At 43.6% G+C, this 13,210-nt stretch overlaps 9 non-coding genes across 9 annotated transcripts; all 9 read left to right on the top strand.

The window, feature by feature from the left end:
- Window positions 1-789: 789 nt before the first annotated feature.
- trnas-aga (transfer RNA serine (anticodon AGA)) lies at window positions 790-870 on the top strand. Its single transcript has one exon. It is a non-coding gene; the product is annotated as a tRNA-Ser (tRNA).
- A 2,212-nt stretch (window positions 871-3,082) lies between these two features.
- On the top strand, window positions 3,083-3,163 carry trnas-aga (transfer RNA serine (anticodon AGA)). Its single transcript has one exon. It is a non-coding gene; the product is annotated as a tRNA-Ser (tRNA).
- A 2,213-nt stretch (window positions 3,164-5,376) lies between these two features.
- On the top strand, window positions 5,377-5,457 carry trnas-aga (transfer RNA serine (anticodon AGA)). Its single transcript has one exon. It is a non-coding gene; the product is annotated as a tRNA-Ser (tRNA).
- A 2,050-nt stretch (window positions 5,458-7,507) lies between these two features.
- Window positions 7,508-7,590, top strand: trnal-cag (transfer RNA leucine (anticodon CAG)). The gene has a single exon. It is a non-coding gene; the product is annotated as a tRNA-Leu (tRNA).
- Window positions 7,591-7,671: 81 nt separating this feature from the next.
- On the top strand, window positions 7,672-7,752 carry trnas-aga (transfer RNA serine (anticodon AGA)). The gene has a single exon. It is a non-coding gene; the product is annotated as a tRNA-Ser (tRNA).
- A 2,049-nt stretch (window positions 7,753-9,801) lies between these two features.
- On the top strand, window positions 9,802-9,884 carry trnal-cag (transfer RNA leucine (anticodon CAG)). Its single transcript has one exon. It is a non-coding gene; the product is annotated as a tRNA-Leu (tRNA).
- Window positions 9,885-9,965: 81 nt separating this feature from the next.
- Window positions 9,966-10,046, top strand: trnas-aga (transfer RNA serine (anticodon AGA)). Its single transcript has one exon. It is a non-coding gene; the product is annotated as a tRNA-Ser (tRNA).
- A 2,049-nt stretch (window positions 10,047-12,095) lies between these two features.
- On the top strand, window positions 12,096-12,178 carry trnal-cag (transfer RNA leucine (anticodon CAG)). The gene has a single exon. It is a non-coding gene; the product is annotated as a tRNA-Leu (tRNA).
- An 81-nt stretch (window positions 12,179-12,259) lies between these two features.
- Window positions 12,260-12,340, top strand: trnas-aga (transfer RNA serine (anticodon AGA)). Its single transcript has one exon. It is a non-coding gene; the product is annotated as a tRNA-Ser (tRNA).
- The last annotated feature ends 870 nt before the right edge of the window (window positions 12,341-13,210 follow it).

Below are 13,210 nucleotides of genomic sequence, written 5' to 3'. Positions count from 1 at the left end.
AGAGAAAGGTCTCACTCCTGCTTCAAAATGTATACCATTTTCTTTTTTATTCCGTTGAAAGCGAAAGCTCGTCAGACGCTGGTATATAAATTTGAACACCTAGCGCGCTATGTAAAAATGAATAAAATGCTTTTCTTTTCCCAAATTCAAAAGCAAATGTTGAAATATTTCAAGGAAGGGGTATTATTCCTCATCTTTGATTCAACACTAAAATCAATGCAAAGCATGCTTGCAATACACTGAATTTGTATTGTGAGAATGAGACAGTTTTCAAAAATGATTCAACATCACACGGGCGCATCATTGCAGAGTAAGGAAAAGGCTTTATGCAAGTTCGCACGTCTGTCATAAAGAGTTTTAAAGTGTTTTGAAATATAGCCACTTGTGGGAACCTTACACAGTAACTCTGTGCTAATATTCGGAGTATGTAAATAACATGATAGCCTTACCCTCACATAAGATTTTTCCAGAACATGTGCACTGATAAGAATTGTTGATAAGTTTCTTGATCTGTAGCATGTTAGAGTTCTGTCAGTTTATGGACAACTCGGGCTCAAAGGCAGCGCTCATCATTGCATAAAAAGAGGGGGCGTGGTCTCATGGTCCCCGCCACCCACGGAAGCGTGTCGGGATGGCCGAGCGGACCAAAGCGCTGCGTTCAGGTCGCAGTCTCGTCTAGAGGCGTGGGTTCGAATCCAACTTCTGACAAGCTTTTCTCACTCGACATTTCATGCGTTGCGTCGGTGCTCTTCAGCTTCAGAGCTGTGCAGTATCGACCTGCGGCACGTGGTAGTCATGGCCGAGAGGTTAAGGCGATGGACTAGAAATCCATTGGGTTTTCCCGCGCAGGTTCGAGTCCTGCTGACTACGTGAGTGTTCTCTGCTGTTCATGAGCTTTGAGTCTGCCTGCAAAACTGCCTTTCCTATCTGGGAGGGAGTCTAAGCCCTCTTCTCTCTCTGAGTTTCCATGTGCGGAGCTCTCTTATTTGTCCATCAAAGGCATGATCATTTCAGGCCTTTGCTATGCTGTGTTTCCACCGTAGCCGGCTTTCTTACTTCACCCAATTGTTACCAACAGGTGTATCTGTAATAGGTGATGAAGAACAACCCAGTTCTTGTCCTGTAGTTCTTCCGCCCTACAGAATCTAGTTGCCTGCCTAATATAACTTGACTGTTACGTCACAGCCAGTCCTTCGATGTCATCTTTACATAGCCTTTGAAAAGAACACTCCTAAGGCCTGCACACCAGTGCTTGGACCTATCGGTACCAAACTCGCTGGCTCTAATCTAAGCCTTGACCAGATGGTGCACGGAGCTTTTCGTGGTGCTGCATCATTCGGCCTCAAGTTTTTTAGCCTCTGAAATACACATTGGAAATGACAGGGCAAAATGCACTTAAAAAAAAAACAAAAAAAAAACACGACCGCGAGGCCTGTGCATCAATGATTTCACTTAGCCACACCAAACTCAATGGCTTTAACCTATCCTTTGGACAGAGGGAGGTCATCGACTTTTAAAGCCCCATTCTTTAAAGTTGGACCTAGGGCGACCCGTTTCTCTTTAGACGTAGACATTGCTTTAAGGTGAGGGTTGCCGCTGTAAATTCCTAAAAACATAACAAGCCAATTTTGCACCAGGAGAGTTTCTTCTTAAACCCAATGTAGCGCAATTGTTAGATTTACTGCACTCTTTCAATTATTTTAGAGTAAACTATACTAAAGGTATTCTCTGTGGGACACTGGATCACCAGGAAAGGACTTGGGCACCATTGCTTGGTCTGAAGTTGAACTTCACTCAGCAAAATTAAACACAAACCTAAATGCTCTCACAGCAAGAAGAGTTTCAAGGTCAAGGTGGGCTTTTGCGCCAGTTGAACATAATAACTCTTGCACCCAAAGCTACTATCGCAAGCCTTAAATACCAAGCCTCTTAGTAGGGCAATCTAGTGCCATTTTCACTGGACACTCGTAAGAAGCAGAAGTCATTTATTTTGCTCATTTCATAAGGAGACAACGAAGCATGGTGCAGCGCAACTGTGGATCAGAAGTACGGATAAAGAGCTCATCCAGCAGTTGAACCTGGGATCACTCACACCCTAAGCAAGAATCAGACACCTAGACCAACGAGCCCAGTTCCCGCAGCTTGCTTTGTTATTCTTTCGACGTTTGCCTCTTGTCCACATTCTGCTCAATTGGCATTATTGATTTGTTACAATTTTCCTTTGATCAATTTAGAGTTCATTTGATGACTTTATTGGCAAGAGATCAGCACGCTGTTTAAAAATGAGCTGTCCCAGAGAAAGGTCTCACTCCTGCTTCAAAATGTATACCATTTTCTTTTTTATTCCGTTGAAAGCGAAAGCTCGTCAGACGCTGGTATATAAATTTGAACACCTAGCGTGCTATGTAAAAATGAATAAAATGCTTTTCTTTTCCCAAATTCAAAAGCAAATGTTGAAATATTTCAAGGAAGGGGTATTATTCCTCATCTTTGATTCAACACTAAAATCAATGCAAAGCATGCTTGCAATACACTGAATTTGTATTGTGAGAATGAGACAGTTTTCAAAAATGATTCAACATCACACGGGCGCATCATTGCAGAGTAAGGAAAAGGCTTTATGCAAGTTCGCACGTCTGTCATAAAGAGTTTTAAAGTGTTTTGAAATATAGCCACTTGTGGGAACCTTACACAGTAACTCTGTGCTAATATTCGGAGTATGTAAATAACATGATAGCCTTACCCTCACATAAGATTTTTCCAGAACATGTGCACTGATAAGAATTGTTGATAAGTTTCTTGATCTGTAGCATGTTAGAGTTCTGTCAGTTTATGGACAACTCGGGCTCAAAGGCAGCGCTCATCATTGCATAAAAAGAGGGGGCGTGGTCTCGTGGTCCCCGCCACCCACGGAAGCGTGTCAGGATGGCCGAGCGGACCAAGGCGCTGCGTTCAGTCGCAGTCTCGTCTAGAGGCGTGGGTTCGAATCCCACTTCTGACAAGCTTTTCTCACTCGACATTTCATGCGTTGCGTCGGTGCTCTTCAGCTTCAGAGCTGTGCAGTATCGACCTGTGGCACGTGGTAGTCATGGCCGAGAGGTTAAGGCGATGGACTAGAAATCCATTGGGTTTTCCCGCGCAGGTTCGAGTCCTGCTGACTACGTGAGTGTTCTCTGCTGTTCATGAGCTTTGAGTCTGCCTGCAAAACTGCCTTTCCTATCTGGGAGGGAGTCTAAGCCCTCTTCTCTCTCTGAGTTTCCATGTGCGGAGCTCTCTTATTTGTCCATCAAAGGCATGATCATTTCAGGCCTTTGCTATGCTGTGTTTCCACCGTAGCCGGCTTTCTTACTTCACCCAATTGTTACCAACAGGTGTATCTGTAATAGGTGATGAAGAACAACCCAGTTCTTGTCCTGTAGTTCTTCCGCCCTACAGAATCTAGTTGCCTGCCTAATATAACTTGACTGTTACGTCACAGCCAGTCCTTCGATGTCATCTTTACATAGCCTTTGAAAAGAACACTCCTAAGGCCTGCACACCAGTGCTTGGACCTATCGGTACCAAACTCGCTGGCTCTAATCTAAGCCTTGACCAGATGGTGCACGGAGCTTTTCGTGGTGCTGCATCATTCGGCCTCAAGTTTTTTAGCCTCTGAAATACACATTGGAAATGACAGGGCAAAATGCACTTAAAAAAAAAAAAAAAAAAAAACACGACCGCGAGGCCTGTGCATCAATGATTTCACTTAGCCACACCAAACTCAATGGCTTTAACCTATCCTTTGGACAGAGGGAGGTCATCGACTTTTAAAGCCCCATTCTTTAAAGTTGGACCTAGGGCGACCCGTTTCTCTTTAGACGTAGACATTGCTTTAAGGTGAGGGTTGCCGCTGTAAATTCCTAAAAACATAACAAGCCAATTTTGCACCAGGAGAGTTTCTTCTTAAACCCAATGTAGCGCAATTGTTAGATTTACTGCACTCTTTCAATTATTTTAGAGTAAACTATACTAAAGGTATTCTCTGTGGGACACTGGATCACCAGGAAAGGACTTGGGCACCATTGCTTGGTCTGAAGTTGAACTTCACTCAGCAAAATTAAACACAAACCTAAATGCTCTCACAGCAAGAAGAGTTTCAAGGTCAAGGTGGGCTTTTGCGCCAGTTGAACATAATAACTCTTGCACCCAAAGCTACTATCGCAAGCCTTAAATACCAAGCCTCTTAGTAGGGCAATCTAGTGCCATTTTCACTGGACACTCGTAAGAAGCAGAAGTCATTTATTTTGCTCATTTCATAAGGAGACAACGAAGCATGGTGCAGCGCAACTGTGGATCAGAAGTACGGATAAAGAGCTCATCCAGCAGTTGAACCTGGGATCACTCACACCCTAAGCAAGAATCAGACACCTAGACCAACGAGCCCAGTTCCCGCAGCTTGCTTTGTTATTCTTTCGACGTTTGCCTCTTGTCCACATTCTGCTCAATTGGCATTATTGATTTGTTACAATTTTCCTTTGATCAATTTAGAGTTCATTTGATGACTTTATTGGCAAGAGATCAGCACGCTGTTTAAAAATGAGCTGTCCCAGAGAAAGGTCTCACTCCTGCTTCAAAATGTATACCATTTTCTTTTTTATTCCGTTGAAAGCGAAAGCTCGTCAGACGCTGGTATATAAATTTGAACACCTAGCGCGCTATGTAAAAATGAATAAAATGCTTTTCTTTTCCCAAATTCAAAAGCAAATGTTGAAATATTTCAAGGAAGGGGTATTATTCCTCATCTTTGATTCAACACTAAAATCAATGCAAAGCATGCTTGCAATACACTGAATTTGTATTGTGAGAATGAGACAGTTTTCAAAAATGATTCAACATCACACGGGCGCATCATTGCAGAGTAAGGAAAAGGCTTTATGCAAGTTCGCACGTCTGTCATAAAGAGTTTTAAAGTGTTTTGAAATATAGCCACTTGTGGGAACCTTACACAGTAACTCTGTGCTAATATTCGGAGTATGTAAATAACATGATAGCCTTACCCTCACATAAGATTTTTCCAGAACATGTGCACTGATAAGAATTGTTGATAAGTTTCTTGATCTGTAGCATGTTAGAGTTCTGTCAGTTTATGGACAACTCGGGCTCAAAGGCAGCGCTCATCATTGCATAAAAAGAGGGGGCGTGGTCTCGTGGTCCCCGCCACCCACGGAAGCGTGTCAGGATGGCCGAGCGGACCAAGGCGCTGCGTTCAGGTAGCAGTCTCGTCTAGAGGCGTGGGTTCGAATCCCACTACTGACAAGCTTTTCTCACTCGACATTTCATGCGTTGCGTCGGTGCTCTTCAGCTTCAGAGCTGTGCAGTATCGACCTGCGGCACGTGGTAGTCATGGCCGAGAGGTTAAGGCGATGGACTAGAAATCCATTGGGTTTTCCCGCGCAGGTTCGAGTCCTGCTGACTACGTGAGTGTTCTCTGCTGTTCATGAGCTTTGAGTCTGCCTGCAAAACTGCCTTTCCTATCTGGGAGGGAGTCTAAGCCCTCTTCTCTCTCTGAGTTTCCATGTGCGGAGCTCTCTTATTTGTCCATCAAAGGCATGATCATTTCAGGCCTTTGCTATGCTGTGTTTCCACCGTAGCCGGCTTTCTTACTTCACCCAATTGTTACCAACAGGTGTATCTGTAATAGGTGATGAAGAACAACCCAGTTCTTGTCCTGTAGTTCTTCCGCCCTACAGAATCTAGTTGCCTGCCTAATATAACTTGACTGTTACGTCACAGCCAGTCCTTCGATGTCATCTTTACATAGCCTTTGAAAAGAACACTCCTAAGGCCTGCACACCAGTGCTTGGACCTATCGGTACCAAACTCGCTGGCTCTAATCTAAGCCTTGACCAGATGGTGCACGGAGCTTTTCGTGGTGCTGCATCATTCGGCCTCAAGTTTTTTAGCCTCTGAAATACACATTGGAAATGACAGGGCAAAATGCACTTAAAAAAAAAACAAAAAAAAAAACACGACCGCGAGGCCTGTGCATCAATGATTTCACTTAGCCACACCAAACTCAATGGCTTTAACCTATCCTTTGGACAGAGGGAGGTCATCGACTTTTAAAGCCCCATTCTTTAAAGTTGGACCTAGGGCGACCCGTTTCTCTTTAGACGTAGACATTGCTTTAAGGTGAGGGTTGCCGCTGTAAATTCCTAAAAACATAACAAGCCAATTTTGCACCAGGAGAGTTTCTTCTTAAACCCAATGTAGCGCAATTGTTAGATTTACTGCACTCTTTCAATTATTTTAGAGTAAACTATACTAAAGGTATTCTCTGTGGGACACTGGATCACCAGGAAAGGACTTGGGCACCATTGCTTGGTCTGAAGTTGAACTTCACTCAGCAAAATTAAACACAAACCTAAATGCTCTCACAGCAAGAAGAGTTTCAAGGTCAAGGTGGGCTTTTGCGCCAGTTGAACATAATAACTCTTGCACCCAAAGCTACTATCGCAAGCCTTAAATACCAAGCCTCTTAGTAGGGCAATCTAGTGCCATTTTCACTGGACACTCGTAAGAAGCAGAAGTCATTTATTTTGCTCATTTCATAAGGAGACAACGAAGCATGGTGCAGCGCAACTGTGGATCAGAAGTACGGATAAAGAGCTCATCCAGCAGTTGAACCTGGGATCACTCACACCCTAAGCAAGAATCAGACACCTAGACCAACGAGCCCAGTTCCCGCAGCTTGCTTTGTTATTCTTTCGACGTTTGCCTCTTGTCCACATTCTGCTCAATTGGCATTATTGATTTGTTACAATTTTCCTTTGATCAATTTAGAGTTCATTTGATGACTTTATTGGCAAGAGATCAGCACGCTGTTTAAAAATGAGCTGTCCCAGAGAAAGGTCTCACTCCTGCTTCAAAATGTATACCATTTTCTTTTTTATTCCGTTGAAAGCGAAAGCTCGTCAGACGTTGGTATATAAATTTGAACACCTAGCGCGCTATGTAAAAATGAATAAAATGCTTTTCTTTTCCCAAATTCAAAAGCAAATGTTGAAATATTTCAAGGAAGGGGTATTATTCCTCATCTTTGATTCAACACTAAAATCAATGCAAAGCATGCTTGCAATACACTGAATTTGTATTGTGAGAATGAGACAGTTTTCAAAAATGATTCAACATCACACGGGCGCATCATTGCAGAGTAAGGAAAAGGCTTTATGCAAGTTCGCACGTCTGTCATAAAGAGTTTTAAAGTGTTTTGAAATATAGCCACTTGTGGGAACCTTACACAGTAACTCTGTGCTAATATTCGGAGTATGTAAATAACATGATAGCCTTACCCTCACATAAGATTTTTCCAGAACATGTGCACTGATAAGAATTGTTGATAAGTTTCTTGATCTGTAGCATGTTAGAGTTCTGTCAGTTTATGGACAACTCGGGCTCAAAGGCAGCGCTCATCATTGCATAAAAAGAGGGGGCGTGGTCTCGTGGTCCCCGCCACCCACGGAAGCGTGTCAGGATGGCCGAGCGGACCAAGGCGCTGCGTTCAGGTCGCAGTCTCGTCTAGAGGCGTGGGTTCGAATCCCACTTCTGACAAGCTTTTCTCACTCGACATTTCATGCGTTGCGTCGGTGCTCTTCAGCTTCAGAGCTGTGCAGTATCGACCTGCGGCACGTGGTAGTCATGGCCGAGAGGTTAAGGCGATGGACTAGAAATCCATTGGGTTTTCCCGTGCAGGTTCGAGTCCTGCTGACTACGTGAGTGTTCTCTGCTGTTCATGAGCTTTGAGTCTGCCTGCAAAACTGCCTTTCCTATCTGGGAGGGAGTCTAAGCCCTCTTCTCTCTCTGAGTTTCCATGTGCGGAGCTCTCTTATTTGTCCATCAAAGGCATGATCATTTCAGGCCTTTGCTATGCTGTGTTTCCACCGTAGCCGGCTTTCTTACTTCACCCAATTGTTACCAACAGGTGTATCTGTAATAGGTGATGAAGAACAACCCAGTTCTTGTCCTGTAGTTCTTCCGCCCTACAGAATCTAGTTGCCTGCCTAATATAACTTGACTGTTACGTCACAGCCAGTCCTTCGATGTCATCTTTACATAGCCTTTGAAAAGAACACTCCTAAGGCCTGCACACCAGTGCTTGGACCTATCGGTACCAAACTCGCTGGCTCTAATCTAAGCCTTGACCAGATGGTGCACGGAGCTTTTCGTGGTGCTGCATCATTCGGCCTCAAGTTTTTTAGCCTCTGAAATACACATTGGAAATGACAGGGCAAAATGCACTTAAAAAAAAAAAAAAAAAAAAACACGACCGCGAGGCCTGTGCATCAATGATTTCACTTAGCCACACCAAACTCAATGGCTTTAACCTATCCTTTGGACAGAGGGAGGTCATCGACTTTTAAAGCCCCATTCTTTAAAGTTGGACCTAGGGCGACCCGTTTCTCTTTAGACGTAGACATTGCTTTAAGGTGAGGGTTGCCGCTGTAAATTCCTAAAAACATAACAAGCCAATTTTGCACCAGGAGAGTTTCTTCTTAAACCCAATGTAGCGCAATTGTTAGATTTACTGCACTCTTTCAATTATTTTAGAGTAAACTATACTAAAGGTATTCTCTGTGGGACACTGGATCACCAGGAAAGGACTTGGGCACCATTGCTTGGTCTGAAGTTGAACTTCACTCAGCAAAATTAAACACAATCCTAAATGCTCTCACAGCAAGAAGAGTTTCAAGGTCAAGGTGGGCTTTTGCGCCAGTTGAACATAATAACTCTTGCACCCAAAGCTACTATCGCAAGCCTTAAATACCAAGCCTCTTAGTAGGGCAATCTAGTGCCATTTTCACTGGACACTCGTAAGAAGCAGAAGTCATTTATTTTGCTCATTTCATAAGGAGACAACGAAGCATGGTGCAGCGCAACTGTGGATCAGAAGTACGGATAAAGAGCTCATCCAGCAGTTGAACCTGGGATCACTCACACCCTAAGCAAGAATCAGACACCTAGACCAACGAGCCCAGTTCCCGCAGCTTGCTTTGTTATTCTTTCGACGTTTGCCTCTTGTCCACATTCTGCTCAATTGGCATTATTGATTTGTTACAATTTTCCTTTGATCAATTTAGAGTTCATTTGATGACTTTATTGGCAAGAGATCAGCACGCTGTTTAAAAATGAGCTGTCCCAGAGAAAGGTCTCACTCCTGCTTCAAAATGTATACCATTTTCTTTTTTATTCCGTTGAAAGCGAAAGCTCGTCAGACGCTGGTATATAAATTTGAACACCTAGCGCGCTATGTAAAAATGAATAAAATGCTTTTCTTTTCCCAAATTCAAAAGCAAATGTTGAAATATTTCAAGGAAGGGGTATTATTCCTCATCTTTGATTCAACACTAAAATCAATGCAAAGCATGCTTGCAATACACTGAATTTGTATTGTGAGAATGAGACAGTTTTCAAAAATGATTCAACATCACACGGGCGCATCATTGCAGAGTAAGGAAAAGGCTTTATGCAAGTTCGCACGTCTGTCATAAAGAGTTTTAAAGTGTTTTGAAATATAGCCACTTGTGGGAACCTTACACAGTAACTCTGTGCTAATATTCGGAGTATGTAAATAACATGATAGCCTTACCCTCACATAAGATTTTTCCAGAACATGTGCACTGATAAGAATTGTTGATAAGTTTCTTGATCTGTAGCATGTTAGAGTTCTGTCAGTTTATGGACAACTCGGGCTCAAAGGCAGCGCTCATCATTGCATAAAAAGAGGGGGCGTGGTCTCGTGGTCCCCGCCACCCACGGAAGCGTGTCAGGATGGCCGAGCGGACCAAGGCGCTGCGTTCAGGTCGCAGTCTCGTCTAGAGGCGTGGGTTCGAATCCCACTTCTGACAAGCTTTTCTCACTCGACATTTCATGCGTTGCGTCGGTGCTCTTCAGCTTCAGAGCTGTGCAGTATCGACCTGCGGCACGTGGTAGTCATGGCCGAGAGGTTAAGGCGATGGACTAGAAATTCATTGGGTTTTCCCGCGCAGGTTCGAGTCCTGCTGACTACGTGAGTGTTCTCTGCTGTTCATGAGCTTTGAGTCTGCCTGCAAAACTGCCTTTCCTATCTGGGAGGGAGTCTAAGCCCTCTTCTCTCTCTGAGTTTCCATGTGCGGAGCTCTCTTATTTGTCCATCAAAGGCATGATCATTTCAGGCCTTTGCTATGCTGTGTTTCCACCGTAGCCGGCTTTCTTACTTCACCCAATTGTTACCAACAGGTGTATCTGTAATAGGTGATGAAGAACAACCCAGTTCTTGTCCTGTAGTTCTTCCGCCCTACAGAATCTAGTTGCCTGCCTAATATAACTTGACTGTTACGTCACAGCCAGTCCTTCGATGTCATCTTTACATAGCCTTTGAAAAGAACACTCCTAAGGCCTGCACACCAGTGCTTGGACCTATCGGTACCAAACTCGCTGGCTCTAATCTAAGCCTTGACCAGATGGTGCACGGAGCTTTTCGTGGTGCTGCATCATTCGGCCTCAAGTTTTTTAGCCTCTGAAATACACATTGGAAATGACAGGGCAAAATGCACTTAAAAAAAAAAAAAAAAAAAAACACGACCGCGAGGCCTGTGCATCAATGATTTCACTTAGCCACACCAAACTCAATGGCTTTAACCTATCCTTTGGACAGAGGGAGGTCATCGACTTTTAAAGCCCCATTCTTTAAAGTTGGACCTAGGGCGACCCGTTTCTCTTTAGATGTAGACATTGCTTTAAGGTGAGGGTTGCCGCTGTAAATTCCTAAAAACATAACAAGCCAATTTTGCACCAGGAGAGTTTCTTCTTAAACCCAATGTAGCGCAATTGTTAGATTTACTGCACTCTTTCAATTATTTTAGAGTAAACTATACTAAAGGTATTCTCTGTGGGACACTGGATCACCAGGAAAGGACTTGGGCACCATTGCTTGGTCTGAAGTTGAACTTCACTCAGCAAAATTAAACACAATCCTAAATGCTCTCACAGCAAGAAGAGTTTCAAGGTCAAGGTGGGCTTTTGCGCCAGTTGAACATAATAACTCTTGCACCCAAAGCTACTATCGCAAGCCTTAAATACCAAGCCTCTTAGTAGGGCAATCTAGTGCCATTTTCACTGGACACTCGTAAGAAGCAGAAGTCATTTATTTTGCTCATTTCATAAGGAGACAACGAAGCATGGTGCAGCGCAACTGTGGATCAGAAGTACGGATAAAGAGCTCATCCAGCAGTTGAACCTGGGATCACTCACACCCTAAGCAAGAATCAGACACCTAGACCAACGAGCCCAGTTCCCGCAGCTTGCTTTGTTATTCTTTCGACGTTTGCCTCTTGTCCACATTCTGCTCAATTGGCATTATTGATTTGTTACAATTTTCCTTTGATCAATTTAGAGTTCATTTGATGACTTTATTGGCAAGAGATCAGCACGCTGTTTAAAAATGAGCTGTCCCAGAGAAAGGTCTCACTCCTGCTTCAAAATGTATACCATTTTCTTTTTTATTCCGTTGAAAGCGAAAGCTCGTCAGACGCTGGTATATAAATTTGAACACCTAGCGCGCTATGTAAAAATGAATAAAATGCTTTTCTTTTCCCAAATTCAAAAGCAAATGTTGAAATATTTCAAGGAAGGGGTATTATTCCTCATCTTTGATTCAACACTAAAATCAATGCAAAGCATGCTTGCAATACACTGAATTTGTATTGTGAGAATGAGACAGTTTTCAAAAATGATTCAACATCACACGGGCGCATCATTGCAGAGTAAGGAAAAGGCTTTATGCAAGTTCGCACGTCTGTCATAAAGAGTTTTAAAGTGTTTTGAAATATAGCCACTTGTGGGAACCTTACACAGTAACTCTGTGCTAATATTCGGAGTATGTAAATAACATGATAGCCTTACCCTCACATAAGATTTTTCCAGAACATGTGCACTGATAAGAATTGTTGATAAGTTTCTTGATCTGTAGCATGTTAGAGTTCTGTCAGTTTATGGACAACTCGGGCTCAAAGGCAGCGCTCATCATTGCATAAAAAGAGGGGGCGTGGTCTCGTGGTCCCCGCCACCCACGGAAGCGTGTCAGGATGGCCGAGCGGACCAAGGCGCTGCGTTCAGGTCGCAGTCTCGTCTAGAGGCGTGGGTTCGAATCCCACTTCTGACAAGCTTTTCTCACTCGACATTTCATGCGTTGCGTCGGTGCTCTTCAGCTTCAGAGCTGTGCAGTATCGACCTGCGGCACGTGGTAGTCATGGCCGAGAGGTTAAGGCGATGGGCTAGAAATCCATTGGGTTTTCCCGCGCAGGTTCGAGTCCTGCTGACTACGTGAGTGTTCTCTGCTGTTCATGAGCTTTGAGTCTGCCTGCAAAACTGCCTTTCCTATCTGGGAGGGAGTCTAAGCCCTCTTCTCTCTCTGAGTTTCCATGTGCGGAGCTCTCTTATTTGTCCATCAAAGGCATGATCATTTCAGGCCTTTGCTATGCTGTGTTTCCACCGTAGCCGGCTTTCTTACTTCACCCAATTGTTACCAACAGGTGTATCTGTAATAGGTGATGAAGAACAACCCAGTTCTTGTCCTGTAGTTCTTCCGCCCTACAGAATCTAGTTGCCTGCCTAATATAACTTGACTGTTACGTCACAGCCAGTCCTTCGATGTCATCTTTACATAGCCTTTGAAAAGAACACTCCTAAGGCCTGCACACCAGTGCTTGGACCTATCGGTACCAAACTCGCTGGCTCTAATCTAAGCCTTGACCAGATGGTGCACGGAGCTTTTCGTGGTGCTGCATCATTCGGCCTCAAGTTTTTTAGCCTCTGAAATACACATTGGAAATGACAGGGCAAAATGCACTTAAAAAAAAAAAAAAAAAAAAACACGACCGCGAGGCCTGTGCATCAATGATTTCACTTAGCCACACCAAACTCAATGGCTTTAACCTATCCTTTGGACAGAGGGAGGTCATCGACTTTTAAAGCCCCATTCTTTAAAGTTGGACCTAGGGCGACCCGTTTCTCTTTAGACGTAGACATTGCTTTAAGGTGAGGGTTGCCGCTGTAAATTCCTAAAAACATAACAAGCCAATTTTGCACCAGGAGAGTTTCTTCTTAAACCCAATGTAGCGCAATTGTTAGATTTACTGCACTCTTTCAATTATTTTAGAGTAAACTATACTAAAGGTATTCTCTGTGGGACACT

The sequence above is a fragment of the Electrophorus electricus genome, chromosome 19 (assembly GCF_041902795.1).
Source record: "Electrophorus electricus isolate QZ-2024a chromosome 19, ASM4190279v1, whole genome shotgun sequence".
Taxonomy (NCBI): Eukaryota; Metazoa; Chordata; class Actinopteri; order Gymnotiformes; family Gymnotidae; genus Electrophorus; species Electrophorus electricus.
The sequence above is the reverse complement of the archived record's forward strand: the minus strand, read 5'-3'. Positions and strand labels throughout refer to the sequence as shown.